General features: G+C 41.4%; 1 pseudogene; it reads left to right on the forward strand.

Moving 5' to 3' along the window:
• The first annotated feature begins 16,874 nt into the window (after positions 1-16,874).
• Positions 16,875-17,003, forward strand: LOC145401126 (5S ribosomal RNA; annotated as a pseudogene).
• The last annotated feature ends 1,594 nt before the right edge of the window (positions 17,004-18,597 follow it).

Genomic DNA, 18,597 nt, shown 5'->3' on the forward strand with positions numbered 1-18,597 from the left:
GTGGATGGAAAGCTGATCACAGGGAGAGCTGGAGCTCCCGTTTCATCAGCCTTCGGGACTAGTTCCCGACCATTCCCTTTTGCTGAACTTTTTCAGTGTTTCAGTAACACAGAGAGTAGGCCAGCATGCTCTCCAGTACAAGTTTCTCTAACTCTTAACACCAAACTGCATGCACAGTACACACTACACTTCATTTTCAACATTAGAACAGAATTATGGCGACAACTAACCAAGCTTCTGAGTTCCCAGGGATGGGGACCATAAATCCTCCCACTATCCGCCCCTCTTCCGGTGACAGCTCAACAAGCTGCCTGGAACCACTGTCTGACTCACTTCTTCTTCATTTATGGCCTTTCCTTTAACTTTCACTCTGTTGAGCACCACCTCTCCTCCTCTAAACATCACTTTCTCTTCCTAACTGAGACTTAGCTGTCTGAGGCAATTGTTAGCAAACCCATTCTTGTATGCTCCTACTTTCTCCATACCCATTTCAAAGCCAAAGGTGGCTGCTGTGTATATGAACGCAACAACTTTCTTGCTCTTGCGTTCTTGAACTTGATTCTTCTGAATTCTCTACACTCTGGCTTAGGCTTTCCTGTCGTTCTCTGACTAAATATATCTGCACTGCTTACTTATCCCCTAATTATACTGACTATGAAAAATCTTCGACTATCTTACTTCTACGAAGGAACACATTCTATCCATTTTTCCTTTCTCTGAAATCTCCATTCTAGGAGATTTCAATGTTCATCACCACCTTTGGCTCTCCTCTCCTTTCACTGATCCACCTGGTGAACAAGCCTACATCTTTTCTATCCTTAATGACCTAGAGCAGTTTGTACAGCACCCTACCCGTATCCCTGACCACCTTGGAGAGAGCTCCAACATACTTGACTCCGCTGGGCTCCTTCAATCACAACCTTATTACCTTAACCTGTCCTATCGCTCCAGTGCGGCCTGTGGACCCTCCAAAGAAACGTCAATTGTGGCACTTTGGAGCTGAAGACTGGCAGGCCCTCAGGCAGTGCTTTTTTGATTTTCCATGGAATGATTATTGCTTCCAAGGCCGGGAGTCATCTGAGTGTGCTTTGCATATTACAGAGGTTATTTTGTTGGGCACGGAAGCATACATTCCCTTCTTATATCCTCTGACTAACGCAAGAAAGCTTTGGTTTAATCACGCTTGTTCTAATGCTGTCCACAACAGGGTGAGGGCCTATAAAAGGTACCGGAGTCAACCCACCCCTGAGTCACATTTATTTTGTGTTTCTGTCTGAAATCGTGCTAAGTCCGTTCTTCGCACTGCTAAAAATAATTTCATCCGCACTAAATGCTCTCAACTCTCCAACTCGAATTTTTCCTGCTCCTTCTGGCACCTTGCCATAAACCTTTCCAACAAATTCACCTTATCATCCTTCCCTCCTCATTTCTGTTCTGATGGCTCTGTAGCTATTTCTCCAACTGATAAAGCAGATATCTTTGCTCAGACTTTCTCCCCCAATTCCACCTTCGACGACTCCAGTGCTGTTCCTTCATCACTTCCTCCCTCTGACTTCCTCATCATTGACATTACAATCTCTTCAGCTGATGTATTTATTGCCATCACTAGCCTCAATACTAACAAGGCATATGGGCCTGATGGAGTCCCCCCTGTTGTCCTCAAGAACTGTGCTTCTGTGCTTACTCACTGTTTTGGTAAACTCTTTCGCCTTTGTCTGTCAACTTGTACCTTTCCTTTTTGCTGGAAGTTTGGTGTCATTCAGCCACTCTCAGGGAAGGGTAACCATTCCCAACCCTCTGACTATCGTACAATTGCTTTACAGTCCTGTGTCTTAAAAGTTTTTGAGTCAACTCCTAACAGAAAAATTTTTAAGCATCTTTCCTATCACAACCTTCTTTCTGATCGTCAGTATGGGTTCCGTCAGGGATGCTCCATTGGCGATCTTCTCACCAACCTTTCAGACTGCTGCTCATCCTCCTTTCGGGACTTTATGAAAGCTTTGCCATTACACTTGACATCTCAAAGGCTTCCGATTGAGTCTGGCATAAATCTTTAATTTCCAAACTGCCCTCTTACGGACCCTATACTTCTATCTGTGCCTTCCTCTATCGCTTCCTTTCTGTTTGTTCTATAGCCGCTGTTCTAGACGGCCATCGTTCTTCTAGATCTATCAACAGTGGTGTTCCTCAAGGCTTTGTCCTATCACCAACTCTGTTCTTTTATTCATTCATGTCATTCTATTCTGTACATCTAACCCTATCCACTCATACGCTGATGATTCCACCCTTCACCTTTCCATTCACATCCCGCAGCGTCCATTTCAGCAGTTTCTTCAATGTATGAGGCTATGGTGCACCTAATATCTGACTTGACTCGTATCTCTGACTAGGGTAAAAGAAAAAAATCTTGTTTTTAATGCATCAGAGACTCAGTTCTTACACCTATCAACACAACAAAATCTTCCACAAGAGTACCCACTAATGTTTAATAATATCCAGCTCAATCCTGCATCATCCTTGAAGATGCTTGGGGTTTCATTCACTCGGGACTTATCTTGGAAAAATCATATTACATCTCTCATAACATCTGCTTCCAAGAGATTAGGTGTGCTAAGCTGACTCCACACCTTCTTTACCACTGCACTGTTGTTGACTTTATACAGGTTTTATTTGCCCCTGTGTAGAGTACAATTCTACTGTGTGGGGAGGCTCCCCACATACAGCTTTTCTCAATAGGGTGGAGTCAAAGGCTTTTCGTCTCATTAACCCTCCTTCTCTTACTGGCTCCCTTCAAACTCTGTCTCTTCACCGCACTTTTGCATCTTTATCTCTTTTCTATCGCTACTTCAATGGTCACTGCTCCTGTGAACTTTCTGCTTGCATCCCTCCACCTCTACGACGGGCACATAGGACCCATCTATAGGAACAAACTCTCATCCCTTTTCTGTCCATCTCTCTAATGCAAGAGTTAACTGTTACTCCCAGTCCTTCAGTTATGCAACAGGTCAACTCTGGAACTGTCTCCCTCTATCTGTATTTCTTACTTCCTATGATATCCAGTCTTTCAAACGCACTGTGTCCAGGCATCTCGAAATGAACGGATCTTGAATTTGGCTCTCTTTTGTATTTTTTTTCTTGGAAGAAACGGCTTGCGGGCTCCTGGCCTTTGGTTCCTTCTTCCTTGCATTAAAAAATATTCAGTGCAGAAAAGGACAAGGCTGCCACTCTTCGTTCTTTCCATTGCGCTTCTCTGTGACTAGATTCGTATTCTGATGCTAATCTATCGTTCTAAGTCAGTATTCAAGATGGGGAGATGGCAAATTTAGGTCAAGTTAAGCAATATGGCTTAGTTTCTATAATACTGAATTATTTTGGGTAAACGATGGCACTCACCAACAATGCACACCAGTTGCTGCCCATCACTGCCTCCAGCCAAATTACCCACAATATTCCCTTTGTGTGGACGCACACTAATGCCCCACATCAACAGGGATGATCAAAGGACAAGTATGCAAACCTTCACACTGTCAGAGGAAAACAGAAAAATTTAAATGAAGTCAACACACCTTTTGCTGCTAATTTCATCACAACAACACTGTTTCAAACCTCCTCTTCCTTTGAATGTAAGGTCGTATTCTAAGTGACTTAGGAACACCTTTTCCTTAGCGGTTCGTTCTGTATATTATATCTTAATATCCTCCTGTATGTCATGGAGGCTTACGGTGTCGATATTACATTATAAATCATTTAATGTGTTAAAAAACTATGAAGTATAGTAAATCGCTGTGGAAGAGGTCCTACGAAGCCTCCAGTGCCACTTTGAATACGAGATCTATATACAAACTTGTAAGGCAAAGGTTAAAACAAAATAATACACTCACATAACTTACGGTAAGTGTTTAAGGCAATATTAGCACATTCAGTCGGGGAAAATAGTTCATCTAATAATTCACCTCGTCCTTTTCTCACTTTTCCTAAGATGAAAGAGACCTGATGTGTTTCTCTGCATTGAGACACAAAAGTTCACCTATACTGTTTTTCTTCTCTTCTGGTTCTCACTTCCATCTTCTGGGTAATATTCCTAAGCTGATAGATATTAGGTATGTTTCTCGGCCCATAGATGGTACTCTTTTGACACGATGCATCAGCCAAGAAAGTGACAGACACACTCAGACACTATGGACACAGTGAAATTGTAGGCGAACTTTTGTCCCTGACTGTATATCACCATCTACATCATCCAGACCTCTTTTCCCCTTCTAAGACTGTGATGAGGAAAAAACAAAATTAACTGTAAATCAGATCAGTATTCTTGAGTGATCCATATACTCATTCACTCTTTATTCAAGCCGTTGGAATCCTCACTCCACTCCATGGAGTGTACAATATATAATAAATTCTGTGAAATCTCAATGTGGCAAATTTGTGTTAGCCGATAATTCATTTATTAATAACATCACCATATGCGTTACATACTATACTACTGGTTTAAAGGCGTCCTCGTAATGAAAGAGCTGAACTGTTTTCTTCTGTACATGCCCAAGGTGGGACCAAGACTTGGAGATACTTTACAGTATTGGTATTGGTGATGGAGAGAGGGGCATTCACATAGTGGTAGGGCTATGACCTGGTGGTTCCATTGCCTTGATATACAAACGTCCCTCAACGACTTCCTTCTTCTCCGGAAAGAGGATGGTGGGCTACAGAATGGCAACTTCGGCCTGCAGTCCACCGAGTTCACGTTTCTGATGAGCCTGAGACCACAGAAACAACAATACTGGTACTGATGTGATTATTATACAGGCTGGTCCACATGTGACACATCCCAGTTCTCGTGTGTTGTAAGGACGGCTTAGTCAGCCCACCCTGCATTCCCCACACCAGCAAACTGAGCTGTCCTCACAACACAGGAGAACTATGATGGGTTACATACGGACCATCCTTTATTTAAACACTCCTCCACAGGTACAGCTTAGCACACTGGCTGACACCCGGGCAGGGCTACAGTGATTCATTCCCGTTGGCATAAGAGTGTGAAGCGGTAAGGCATCCTTGGATTCTTGTGGGTTACTTTGGCGCTCGCAAAATACAGGATATAACGGCCGGGGAAACCGTTCACTGGAAGGCATTTAACTCGCTTCACTACGATGACGTATTAGATGGGGAGCATCTCTAGGAATGACTCTGTGTCACCCATTCACGTTTTTGGGAAATTAGGTGATCACTCCTGTACAGTTTAGCAATTTCCCCGAAGCCCTGTGTTACAGCTGAAGCTCCCTCTTCATGTTCATATAGTTTAGCGACTAGTGACGTCTTGCTATCGGGCTCTAAAGCTGTCACATCTATCTAGTGTCATTGTAGAGTACGTGTTTTTGTTTGTTCTTGCAACCTCTACACGCGCTTCGTTATTTTCAGAGAAACCATTGCGTGGGTGACGGAAGTGTATCTATGAACCCTGCTTTACAATTTGTTTTTTTTTATTGTCACTGTTGAATCAATTCACTTATAGGTAGCGATAATAAAAATAATAAGTCATCAGACTGAAGGAATAAACTAATGGGGGACTTGTGAAGCTGCCTATCGCTAGATGCCACCACCGTTGACAGTTTGTCCGCTCCGAGTACGTGTTAAATTACCGTGATTTTCCTCTGTTCAAGTGAGAACCTGTGTGACAGAATACATCTAATATACTATAGCACTAGCCGTGTGTGTGTGTGTGTGTGTGTGTGTGTGTGTGTGTGTGTGTGTGTGTGTGTGTGTATTTTGGGCAGCCGAAACTACACATTCAAATAACATCAAAATTGACACAAAATCGCCAAAAATTCGCTAATGTGAAAAAACTTGATCCCATCACGATTGAAAAACTTTTACCATATTTAATGAACGATCACATTTTGACCAAAAAACGCCGCTCCTGGCGCCCAGCATAGGATATCCATAGAATTTTTTGCCCATAGCTACAACTAAAATATACTATAGCAGTAGCTGTGTGTCTGTGTGTGTATTTCAGACTTGCGTCCGGACAACTTGGGTTCCATTCCCGAAGCTGCAAATAACACGATGAATTGGTTAGCTGCAAAAAATCAAAGTGACAACGTTAGACTAGAACAGCATATAAACGGACCATCAAGGGCCCTTCGATGTCGCTTGACAGCCGATTATGATAATGTTAGACTAGAGTAGCACATAAATGTGACTCAAATTATCTGAAATGGTCGCAACACGCGTGCGAAGTGCGAGGAAGTGAGTGAGAAGCACAAGGAAATGAGTGCGAAGCACAAGAAAGTGAGCGCGCAGGGCAAGAGCCCTCCACAGGAGTAAGTGCAAGGGGCCTGAAGGGCCCACGAGCACTTGTCACACACTATTGAAGTACTACACTGAAAAAACTTCGTAACAAAAACATAACAGGGGAGAATACATTGCTCTCATTGTTTTATTTCCCCCAAAACGAAGCCCGAATTTTGAAAACCTGGCATTATATATTTGTTTTCATTTTCAGTGAAGTTGCTACAACGCTGAGTTAATTCTTGCCTCCTGAAATGTTAAATAAATACAATAGTATTAGCCAAGCACTTGTTTATATCAGTTTCACGTTTGACGGAAATTTAATGAGGACTCTATATCAGCCATCCTAGCTCAGAGACTGTCCCCGTTCCATGATTATATGACTTATTAGAAAATGGTGGTAGCGCGCTTTCCCAGGGGGATAAGTCATGATCAAATCTTGGATCGGGGACTGTTTCTGAGCTAGGATGGATTATGTAGAATAATATAATATATCATCATTAAATTTCCGCCAAAAGAGAGACTGAAACAAACCAAACAAGTGCTTGGCTAAAACTACGTTATATATCGAACACTTCAAGAGACAATAATTAACTCAGCTTTGTTGCAACTTCATTTCAAAATTTGGCCTTCGTTTTCGGGGAAATAAAACAACGAGAGCAATGTATTCTCCTCTGTTATAATTTTGTTACGAAGCTTTTTCAATACTTCAGTAGAGTATAATAGTATTCTGCCTCACAGGTTCTCACATCAACAGAGAAAATTCACGGTAACTGAACACGTGCTCGGGACTGAGAAGCTGTTAACATCTGGTGGCAGACGATTCAAGAAGTCCCCCGTTACCGCAATGAAATAGACAAGTTCTTTCAATGGTGCTTCCAAGAATTGTTTACTATCTTCATTTTTTATCCGTACGATTTCTCTAAGATCTTTTCTACGCAGGACATTTCCCAGTAGGACACTTTGTTACACATGGGAATGTTCTGAGAAGGCCATTTTTCTCAAAATTTCTCTGTAGGGCATTTTTTCAAATAGGAAATATCTCTGTAGGGCATCAGCGTCCAGACACTCTCCCTCCCCCCCCCCCAGGCCAGCCCTGCCAGTCACTATATCAGTATGACAGTAGCTAGGGCCAGGTGAACCCTGCCCTAAAAATCTGTCCGACAACTTGTAAAGGGAGATAAAGTATATGTAATTTATTATAAATTATTTGGTATTTCAATGACTGAGATGCATTACACTGTACACTGAACTATCTTAATGTAAGAGAGAGAGAGAGAGAGAGAGAGAGAGAGAGAGAGAGAAATCTACAAGGAATTATGAAATATTTCCTAAAAAAAGTACAGTACATTTACAATACGCTCATCACATTTAAGGCCACCTCTCGACCGATACCTGTTCAGGGAAAATAAGTTGTTCAAAGGTTCGTATGATAATACTAAATAATGTATTCTCTCTCTCTCTCTCTCTCTCTCTCTCTCTCAACTTATTCAGTCAGCATTCACATAATCAATAGCTCACGTTATGTAACCTGTTTCGGTGGTACTCAATAATTGTATATCCGTCTGATGTTCGTAAAACTTTGTGATCTCAGCCCAATGCATAACATTCTTTTTCTTTTAGCTTGACTGCGATTTTTCTTAATTCTCCACCTCTGAAACAGGGCGATATACTTTCTTAAGGTCATTTAATATAGTTACTGTTAATTTTGTTGTGTCCTCAGTTGCAAGTTATTTAGTTTTTTCCCCTTTATTTAATTTGGCTGTTCTTTTTACTTCCCTGCATCGAAGGTTGAATTATTTTCAGTTTTTCTTTATCCTGCTCCTAGGTATATATTATTCCTAGTTCTTTTAACTTAGTCTATGTTTGACGTTTTTTCTTTTCACAGTGTAGCAGGTTGATTTTTTTTTTTTTTTAGGGGTTGGGGGAGTGGGGGAGTTTTTGTCGTATATTGATAACTTAAAAATGAATATGTTATTAAGCTTTATGTATACGGGAGATATGTCGAGATTATCTTACGGGCAACTGTTAAGGTCATGTGTTCTAAGTTGTATTTGTCGAGAAAAAATTTAACTGGAAAATATTTACGAGCAAATTCTTTAAAAAACTCTAGTATTTCCTTCAAAATGTTTCCTTCAAAAATTTAAATCACATACGACTGTCCAGAAGAGTAACAAATAACATCACAGACTTTGACCACCGAAGTTGATATAAAAACCTTTTTTCATCACTGATATATATGATGACCCACGTCCAGCAGTGTATTGTTCACCCCCATAATCCACAGCTGAGTTTGTCGTGATTCCCAGAGTTTTATCCAAACCGCTCGTAACTCTCCAGTCTGGCGGGGCTTGGCTGATGGTCGTAATCTCCCACCAGGTGGGCGCTAGTTTGAGGATCAGGATATTACATAGTTCATTACCCCCCCCCCCCACTGCTACATAGGGGGTCGTAAATATAATCTTGTAGTCGTATCCACCCTGATTGTTAGGTATATGAAAAACAGGGAGCACATGAAACTCTCACACCGAGACAAGTAAAATTTTATGATGCGGCCACACCTTTTCATCTGTTTATCTGTCTGTTTATAGCCACATATACTGATCCCGGAAGGATAGGCCACACGCAAATCGCCTTCATGCCCTAGTGTCCTCAGCCTTCAGGCTGCCCTATTTTCCAACGCATTCCCTCTCCCCATATACTTCTCCATTCCTTCCCCACCACCCCACCCTCGTTTTTATCCTTCCTCTCCCTCCATTTGCCACACTGGCATACACTCTCCTAGTCAATCTCCCGGTCAGTACACATGGTCAAACTATCTCAAGGTGTTGTACGTCTCCTAATGTCTCTCTGGCATACCTGATTCCTTATATTATGGCCTTTAAGTAGTAGGCATGTATAAACTGGCAGTATAAACTGTCACAAGATACATGGTTCATGGCAAGACATCCATTTTGATAATGGGTTCTTAGCAGTCTGTTGCCTGACCATTACAGAGGAAGAAAATGGAAGATGGTGCCGAAGATAGACGCCTTCTTGGGGTGGTACCAATATAACCTGGCGGTTCCACTTCCCGGCTACACAAATGTTAAACGTTCCACAGTTCTTTTCAGTCCTCCAAAAGAAGGATGGTGGACTGCAGAAGATTAGCAACTTTAGCCTACAGTCCACCGGGTTCATATCCAGATAATCCTGGGGCCATCACAACAACAACAGATGCAGATATGGTCATCATTTAGATAACAGAGGTGTATAACACTGACCTTTGTCAATGGAGCAAAATTTCAGTCAGTTTAATACGATAACGTTTTACTATTAAATTTTTTCTTCGGTCACAGAAGTTTATACGGGTGAGTTAGGTCTTTCAGAGTGCTGCTGCTGCTGCTGCTGCTGCTGCTGTTGTTGTTGTTGTTGTTGTTGTTGCTATGGCCTTTGGCGAATCTGAAACTTGAACCCTGTGGACTGCAGGCCTAAATTGTCCTCGTGCGGTTTTCCTTTCAAGTGGACAGGGAGGAACCTGAGGGACGTTTATAATCCAGGTAGCTGAGTCACCGGTTATATCAGTGCCACTACATGAAGGCAATCCTCTCCAGCAGCCTGCGAAGTGTTTGGCTTGGAAACAGTTATCATGAACCCTTTCAGTCTTACTTCATTCTTGCAACAGCCACTCCATAATACAGTCGGTTTGCTTTCATCTGACTGAACTAGTCTTATCTCTACTGAAAGCTAGGTTGTTGTAGCATGAATTTAGCTAAGCCTCAGTTATGACCTAGGAACGAATCTTCTTAGTTACCACTCAGATCAACCCTAACAGTCTGACTACATTTGGCCATCAACGAAGCTGAAAGAGGTTAGGGATCTTTGTCAGGTTATGAAGTACGAAGGTGGCTCCTTTTATCACTAGGCTAATTATATTAATTCTCCATCCTGAATACACATAGCCATCAGCTGAGATGAAGGGAGGTTAGGGATCCTTGTCATTATAGACCAGATGCATTATACATACCTTTATATTTTCAAGGGAAAATGAAATAAAGGTGAGAAGTCCGCAAGATTGTTTCCTCCAGGAAAAAAATAAAATAAAAATAAGATTACAGACGGCCACATTCAAGATTCATTAATTTCGAGATGCCTGGACACACTGCTTTTACAAGACTGGAGGCCATAAGCAAAAGGAAATTCAGGGGAAGACAGTTCCAGAGTGTTGCATACATGAAGGACTGGGTGTAACGATTAACTCTTGCTTTAGAGAGCTGGACAGAAAAGGGATGAGAGTTTGCTTCTAGATGGACGCTACGCGCCCACCATAGTGGTGGAGGGATGCAAGCAGACGGTTCAGAGGAACAGTGACCGTTGAAATAGCGATAAAAGAAGAGATAAAGATGCAACAGTGCAGCGAAGAGACAGAGGTTAAAGAGGGTCGGTAAGAGGAGGAGAGGTAATGAAACAAAATGCCTTTGACTACCTTAATAAGAAGAGCTGTATGTGGGAAGCCTCCCCACACATAAGAGTTGTACACTACACAGGGGCGAATGAAACACGTGTATAAAGTCAACAACTCTGCAGGGATAAAGAAGGGATGGAGTCGGCTTAGCACACCTAATCTCTTGGAAGCAGATTTTACGAGAGAGGTAATATGATATTTCCAAGATAAATTCCTATAGAGTGAAACCCCAGGTATTTTCATAGATGATGCGGGATCGAGTTAGATATTGTCAAAATTAGATACTCCTGCAGATACTGATAGGTCGAAAGATGAAAGAACTGAGTTTTTGATGCTTTAAAAACACCAAGATTATTTTACCCCAGTCACAGACATGAGTCAAGTCTGACATTAAGTGTTACAGAACCTCAACCCTTGTTTGCTGGAGTAACTGCAGAGACGGATGCTGTCCGATGCGGATGGAAAAGTGAAGGGTGGAGGCACTAGCGTATAAATGGATGGGATGAGATATACAGCTTAGGTCATTGATGATTACCTGGAAGAGAGTTGGTGATAGGACAGAACCCTGAGGAACACCACTGTTTATAGCTCTGGGAGTAGAATGGTGACCGTCTACAACAAGCAGCCATAGCACGACCAGAAAGAAAACTTGAGATGAAGGTGCAGATACGAGTAGAAGGATGGAAACCGTAAGATGACCCCTAATGGTTAATGAGGTAGGTTTATATTCAAGTGATACATGAGACGCATAGAAAGGGTGATAAAATGTGGAAATTCATGAGTCAAAATTCTTCTCGGAAACCTCTCCCATAATCCGTACTCGATATCCTTGGAATACTTACTCACTCAAGTTAAATTAGCTTTGTATGAATGTATGAATACTAATGTACTTATGTATATAGCTAGTTAGGAAGATACATGCAGTTATAGATATTAATATGCTTCTGTGCTTACGAATGTATGTATAATCGTATATTTTAGCGCCCGGTTTGCACATGCCTGTCATGGGCCGACATTCGTACTGTACACGTTAGCTGTTGTGTGTGTGTGTGTGTGTGTGTGTGTGTCTGTGTGTGTCTGTGTGTCTGTGTGTGTTTCGTAAAGGGTGGCTTACACACACGAGGCATGGGCGGGCAATTGCAGTGAATATGTTAGTTATGAGGGCCATTGTGGATGTATGGTGGCCTAGATCCTCTCTCTCTCTCTCTCTCTCTCTCTCTCTCTCTCTCTCTCTCTCTCTCTCTCTCTCTCTCTCAGAGAATATATAATTTATGGTATTGTAGTGGGGCTGTTTTTGTCTGATGGAAATAGTCAACATTCTTGTTGCCATAAGTTTAACTTGCTAACTGAATAGCATTTCTCAGTGAGTAAAATCACCAGTGGTTAAATGCATAAATAAACACAAGGTCGACAGACGGTGTGAAAAATTTGTCGAGATTATTTTTAACGTATTTACTGAACGTTTTCTCTGTTTTTCTCCCTGTTTCTTTTACTGTTGTCAGACTTTAACATAATTTATGGCTTAAGTTCTACCATGGAAATAAAACGGTTGATGACCTGCATTTCGATAAGTGGTAATTACGAAGATGTAATCAGCATTATGCCATGTATGCCAGTATATATGAACGTCGTAGTGAAGGGGTGAAGAGGTTAAGAGGTATTTTAGTAAACTGAGGGAGTGCCAAATGATACAAATACGGGAGGAGTAAGTGAAAAAACAACAGCGTGGAGTAGGTGGAAACTAAAAGAAATCGGCTTTCAGCAATTATGAGAGAGAGAGAGAGAGAGAGAGAGAGAGAGAGAGAGAGAGAGAGATGAAATAACAGGTAAGATGTAAGACTAACACTGCCATCAAGTAGAATTTGAAGTGTAATGGGAAGCAAGAGTTGCAGTACAGAATACGCCTATAGTACGAACATGCTGGACACTCTAGAAAAAGATCAGTTATCTTCAGTGATATAATATGTAAATGAAATGCAACTGGTAAAATAAGCAGGAAAGTAGTAAGCTCCTCTCTGTCATGAAGTGCAGGGTGAACAGACAAGATTGCCAAGGGAAGACAGCGTCCAGTTAAGACCCGTGTTTCCTTCGCCACACCACCACCACCACCACCACCACTCACTGACGCCCCTATTCCCGTGCTCTTTGTAGGCTTATTAGTACTCGTAGGTCTTCTAATATACTACAGCAGTAGCCATGTGTGTGTGTCTCTCTCTCTCCGTGTATTTTGAGCAGCCGAAACTACACATTCAAATCGCACCAAAATTGGGACAAAAATCGCAAAAAATTCGCTGATGTGAAAAAACTTGGCCCCATCACCATTGAAAAACTTTTACTACATTTAATAAGCGATCACATTTTGACCAAAAAAAAACAGCTCCTTGCGCCCGCCATAGGATCTCCGTAGAATTATTTGCCCACACGTACAACTGAAGTATTTCGGACTTGCGTTCGGACATTTTGGGTTCCATTCCCGCAGCTGCAAATAACATGATCAATTGGTTAGCTGCAAAAAATCCAAGTGACAACGTTACACTAGAACAGCACATAAACGCGAGAGCCCTCTGCCGGAGCAAGTGTGAGGGGCCCGAAGGGCCAAAGAGCACTGGTAATATACTATAGCAGTAGCCGTGTGCCTGTGTGTGTGTGTGTGTGTGTGTGTGTGTGTGTGTGTGTGTGTGTGTATTTTGGGCAGCCGAAACTACACATTCAAATTACATCAAATTGACACAAAAATCGCAAAATATTCGCTGATGTGAAAACACTTGATCCCATCAAGATTGAAAAACTTTTACTATAATTAATGAGCGATCACATTTTGACAAAAAAAAAAAAAAAAAAAAAAAAAAAAAAACGCTGCTCCCAAAGTCCGGCATAGGATCTCCATAGAACTTTTTTGCCCAGAGGTAGAACTAAAATAAACTTGGGTTCCATTCCCAAAGCTGCAAATAACACAATCAATTGGTTAGCTGCAAAAAATCCAAGTGACAACGTTACACTAGAACAGCACATAAACGCGAGAGCCCTCTGCAGGAGCAAGTGCGAGGGGCCCGAAGGGCCCACGAGCACTTGTGTATATATATATATATATATGGAGCCTCTGTTGTGCAGTGGTTAACTGTGTGATTTCGTACACTGAAGAACAAGGGTTCACGTCCCTCCAGGATAATAATCTTTGGGAGTCTTCTTCCAACCACGTACTGCTTTGGCAGACGTAAGGAGTGCTGTGGTTGAACCAGTGTCACATACTATGAAGTATGCTTGCACCCATTTGGCTTGTGCGGGCCGATTGAACTTGGTTCACAGACTACACCCACATCCAAAGCCACTCCAATACTACAATTACACGTACAAAAATTCTCACCCTACATATAATCTCTACCAGACAGCCTAAGCCACGTGGTAGAGATACATAGGCTGCATCGTCCCCACTTCGGTTGGGATAGGCCGATCCTGCTGTGGACACTGAAACGGCTGATGATTATTATACTGTATATATATATATATATATATATATATATATATATATATATATATATATATGAAAAGTGGGTGTATGACTATGATGTTGAAACAGTCAGTCGTTGCAGCGTGTTGGAACATCATCACGAACAAAAAATGTATATCAGTCATTCAAATGGGAAGGTAATGTTGATCATCTTTTTTACTGAAAGGGTGTCATTCAACAGAAGTTTGTAATGCATGGTCATTCAGTTAATAATGAGTTTTACTTGGATGTCTGAAGTATTTGAGAGAGGCAGTGTCAAGGAAAAGGCTTGAGGTGTGGACAAAGAAAACCTGGGGCTGCACCATGACAAGGCGCCTGTCCACGCTTTGCTTCCCATCTGTGACTTCGGCAAAACACAAGACGACAGTCATCCCCCAGCCACTCTGCTCTCCACGTTTGTCCCCTGCGAACTTTTTTTGTAGCTAAAGTGGAATCCATCCTGAAAGGTTGCCTATTTCAGACGATAAAAGAGATATAAAATTCGGCAAGTGCTCTAATCATGTGCTCTAATCATGTTCACTCAAGTGCACGTACCTCGATGACTCAGTGACGTGGTGTGATGCAGTTAGTGTTAGACCAAGTTCGTGGTCACCACTACACAGTGCTTTCATCACAATCTTGCTATACTTGTCAGTTGGCACACTATTGAAAAAGTTTTCTTTTTGGACCAAGTCATATATCATATGTCTACAGTTTTGAGTCTCCTTAGCAGGGCGTTATAGAATGTTGGTTGCAAGACCAAAGCACTTTATGATGCAGCGGTTGAAAATGGTGGGTGTGATATGATGGGAAGAAGGATTGTTTCAAAAGGAAAATGTGAGAGTTTAGTGGTTATAACGTCCAAGTCAGAGTAGCAGCCTAGCATCTGTCCCACAGATTTATTCAGCTTGACGTTGACTTCTTGAACTAAAAGGGTTCGTGAAGGTTTCTTATTCTTGGTTTGATAGGAGACAAGAAGATGAGTGCCCATCTGTAAGTTGAATATGGTCACGACGAATACAAAGAGACATCTTCATATAAAGCCTCGTCATTAACAAGTGTCACTTGTTGTTGATTCTTGCCATGTCCAGGGTAATTTATTCATCTTACAAGAGACCTTTTGAACTGGAGAGTTAGCTACAGCCTTCATTAATCCCTTTATGTTATTCAGCTTGAGAGAGAGTATTGACAGGTTCGATACAGCCTTCAGTAGCCTTTTCATTAAGTTATTCAGCATCCCAGACACTTGTAACTGGAGGGAATATGTATAGCTTTCATTAACCCACTGACAGTTTTATGAGATTTAACATTGAAGGAGTTAGATACAGCCTTCATGAACCCCTGGAATCCTACCTGTGTTGTATTCTGCTTAGAGACAAGGTCTTATGCTTAAATTGTATATTGCAAAGTGGAGTGTAAACCCCTTATTTTGTATGGTCATTTATGGAATGTATGGTTAGCCTGCATCCCATACTACACAATCGCAGTTGGCAACCATACAGGAAGGCGATACATGTTACATCTTAATCCTGAACTTATTGGGGAAAACTGGGAGTGTGCATTCCCCTTTGATATCTAAGGCCTGAGCATATGGCCATTAGAACTGGAAGAGCTGGAGCATAAAGTAAATATGAAAATCTCTGGATTGAAGGAGTTGAATTTTTCTACTTGTGTCATATCTAATTGTACACTCGCTCCAGAACGTATCGGTGCAGAATATGTGTTAACCCGCCCCATCCCGTCGACGTATGGGTACGTTGCAACGATTTGCATTTGCCAGTCCCGGCGACGTACCAGTACGTCGTGCAATTGCAAGGTCCCTAATTTGCACAATTTTCAATTTTCGCACGTGATTTTTCGTATGTATACACGGGACACCTTCCTCTATTCCTCTACAAGATGCCAAGCAGGGACAATGCCTTACACTGCATAACCTCCCCCCTCCCCCCCTCATGCCATTGTTTTGGCAAAGGACCTGTTACCAGTGACCTGCCTAGTAAAGATATTCAGGGCCAGAGTGATTCCCCAATCGATGACAATGTGGAGGACAATGTTTACATAGCATTAGAAGAAGAAACAGCCAGAAATAATGATCATGTAATGTGGCAAAAAAAGGTCAGGTATGGTGATTAGTTAGTGAGTGAAACAATGCTTATAATGCCTTTATTACTGCTTGAAAACCAATATACTCACATACTACATATACATTCGTATCAAGTAAATAAATAAATACCGTTTATGAGTGGATAAAATAGTTACCCTCCCATAGAACTCGTTTTCTTTGGTGCCAGCATGTTAGAAAACCCACTCAGGTAAGGAGGAACTCCTACCTGGATTGGGCACTTTAAACCTCAGGTGAGCGATTTCTCTATGAATTTTCGATGTTTCTCACCAAAAGCGAAGGTTTTAGCCAAAAAAAATTTTTTAGAAAATACCTCGTGACTGGGGGATGTCGGAGGTGCGGAAAACCTCGGGACGTGACGGGTTAAATACTATGACACACGGAACAAAGGAAGCTGGAAATTGTGGTTCTGTCCTCCCACACGCAGGCATCTCTGACGATAGATGACTGCTATATCAGATACCTCGTGTCCTTCATGATGAGTAGGGAATGGCCGTAAATGTTACAATATATACAGGTATTAACGGGCTATCACTGCCAATGGTCGAATAATTCCGGATGACGTTGAGTACACCGCTTCCCGTCCGATCAGCGAAGTTAAGCAACGTTGGGTCTGGTTAGTACTTGAATGGGTGACCGCCTGGGAACACCAGATGCTGTTGGCATAACGTTCTCCCTACGTGTCAAGTGGGGTTGGTGGAGGATTAGTACCCCTCCCTGTAAAACAATTAACTCTAAGCCCTTGGCCACCCCGTTTGGGATGCATTGGATCTGACAATGAATGAATGAATATATATATATATATATATATATATATATATATATATATATATATATATATAGGTAGATAGATAGATATCATCATCATCATCTTCATCAGCCATTACTAGTCCACTGCTGAACAAAGGCCTCCCCCAACCTTTTCCACGAATTCCTTGACTGAGCCAATTTTTGCCACGTTTTCCCTGCAGATTTCTCTATCTCAGCTCTCCATCTCCTGTCTGGCTTTTTTCTGCTACTCTTACAATCTCTTGGTGTCCAGTCAGTCAGCCTCTTGCTCCATCGGTTATCCCTAATTCTTGCTATATGGGCTGCCCACCTCCATTTCTGTTCTTTTATAAATTCTATAATATCTTTGACTTTAGTCTGCTCTCTCACCCAAGTTGATCTTTTCCTGTCTCTTAAAGATACTCCCAACATTGACGTTTCCGCAGTTCTCTGAGAACGGATTAATTTATTTTCCATTGATTTTGTCAGTTTCCAGGTCTCACAACCATACGTGATAGCTGGAATTATACATTCGTTATATACTTTTCGTTTCTTACAAACTGGCAAGCTACTTTTCATAATGTCTCTATGTTTACCGAAAACTTTCCATCCAATTGTAATGTGTCTTTTTATTTAGCTATCATGATCTTTTGTTAATTTTAGTTTTTGTCCCAAGTAGTTGTACTCCTCAACTTCTTCAAGAATTTCATCGCTTATTCTGATGACGATCTTTGGTGTTTGTGGATTAATCATTACTTTAGTTTTACTCCGGTTCAAATTCAGTCCTACTTTCAGACTTTCTCTGTTCAGATCATTTGACATTTCTTGCAATGCCTCCGCTGTTTCTGAGATTAGGACAATGTCATCTGCAAATCTTAAATGGTTTAGCTTTTCTCCATCTATGTTCACTCCTTTGTTTTCCCAGTCTAGCTTTCTGAAAATACTTTCTCGGCATGCTGTAAATAATTTTGGTGAAATTGTATCTCCCTTACGCACGCCCTTCTCAATCTTAATTTTTTCCGAGTCCTTATGTAATTTAACTGCAGCAGTTCCCTCTTTATATATGTTTTCGAGCAGTTTTACAATGTTCTCATTCACTCCTTGTTCTCGCAATGAATTTATAATTGCTATGTGTTCCACTGAATCAGAAGCCTTTTGATTATCAACAAAACAGTGGCTTATTATATTCAGTAGTTTTCTCAATTAGCTGATTCATTGTATGTAGATGATCAGTGGTCTAATACCCACTTCGGAATCCTGCCTGTTCACGAGGTTGGTTTTCCTCCAAAATTGTTATTCTGTTCGTAAGGACTTTAGTGAAGAGTTTGTAAATGACTGATAGCAAGCTAATGGGTCAATAGTTACTAAGATCTTTTGAGCCACCTTTTTGTAGAGTAAAACAACTATTGCATTACACCATGTTTTGGGAATTTTCTTCTGTTTTATACAGTGGGTAAATAAGTGAGCAAGCCTATTATGTACTTCTGCTCC

The sequence above is a fragment of the Coenobita brevimanus genome, chromosome 54 (assembly GCF_032717465.1).
Source record: "Coenobita brevimanus isolate Jiangsu-jjx chromosome 54, ASM3271746v2, whole genome shotgun sequence".
In the NCBI taxonomy this organism is placed as follows: domain Eukaryota; kingdom Metazoa; phylum Arthropoda; class Malacostraca; order Decapoda; family Coenobitidae; genus Coenobita; species Coenobita brevimanus.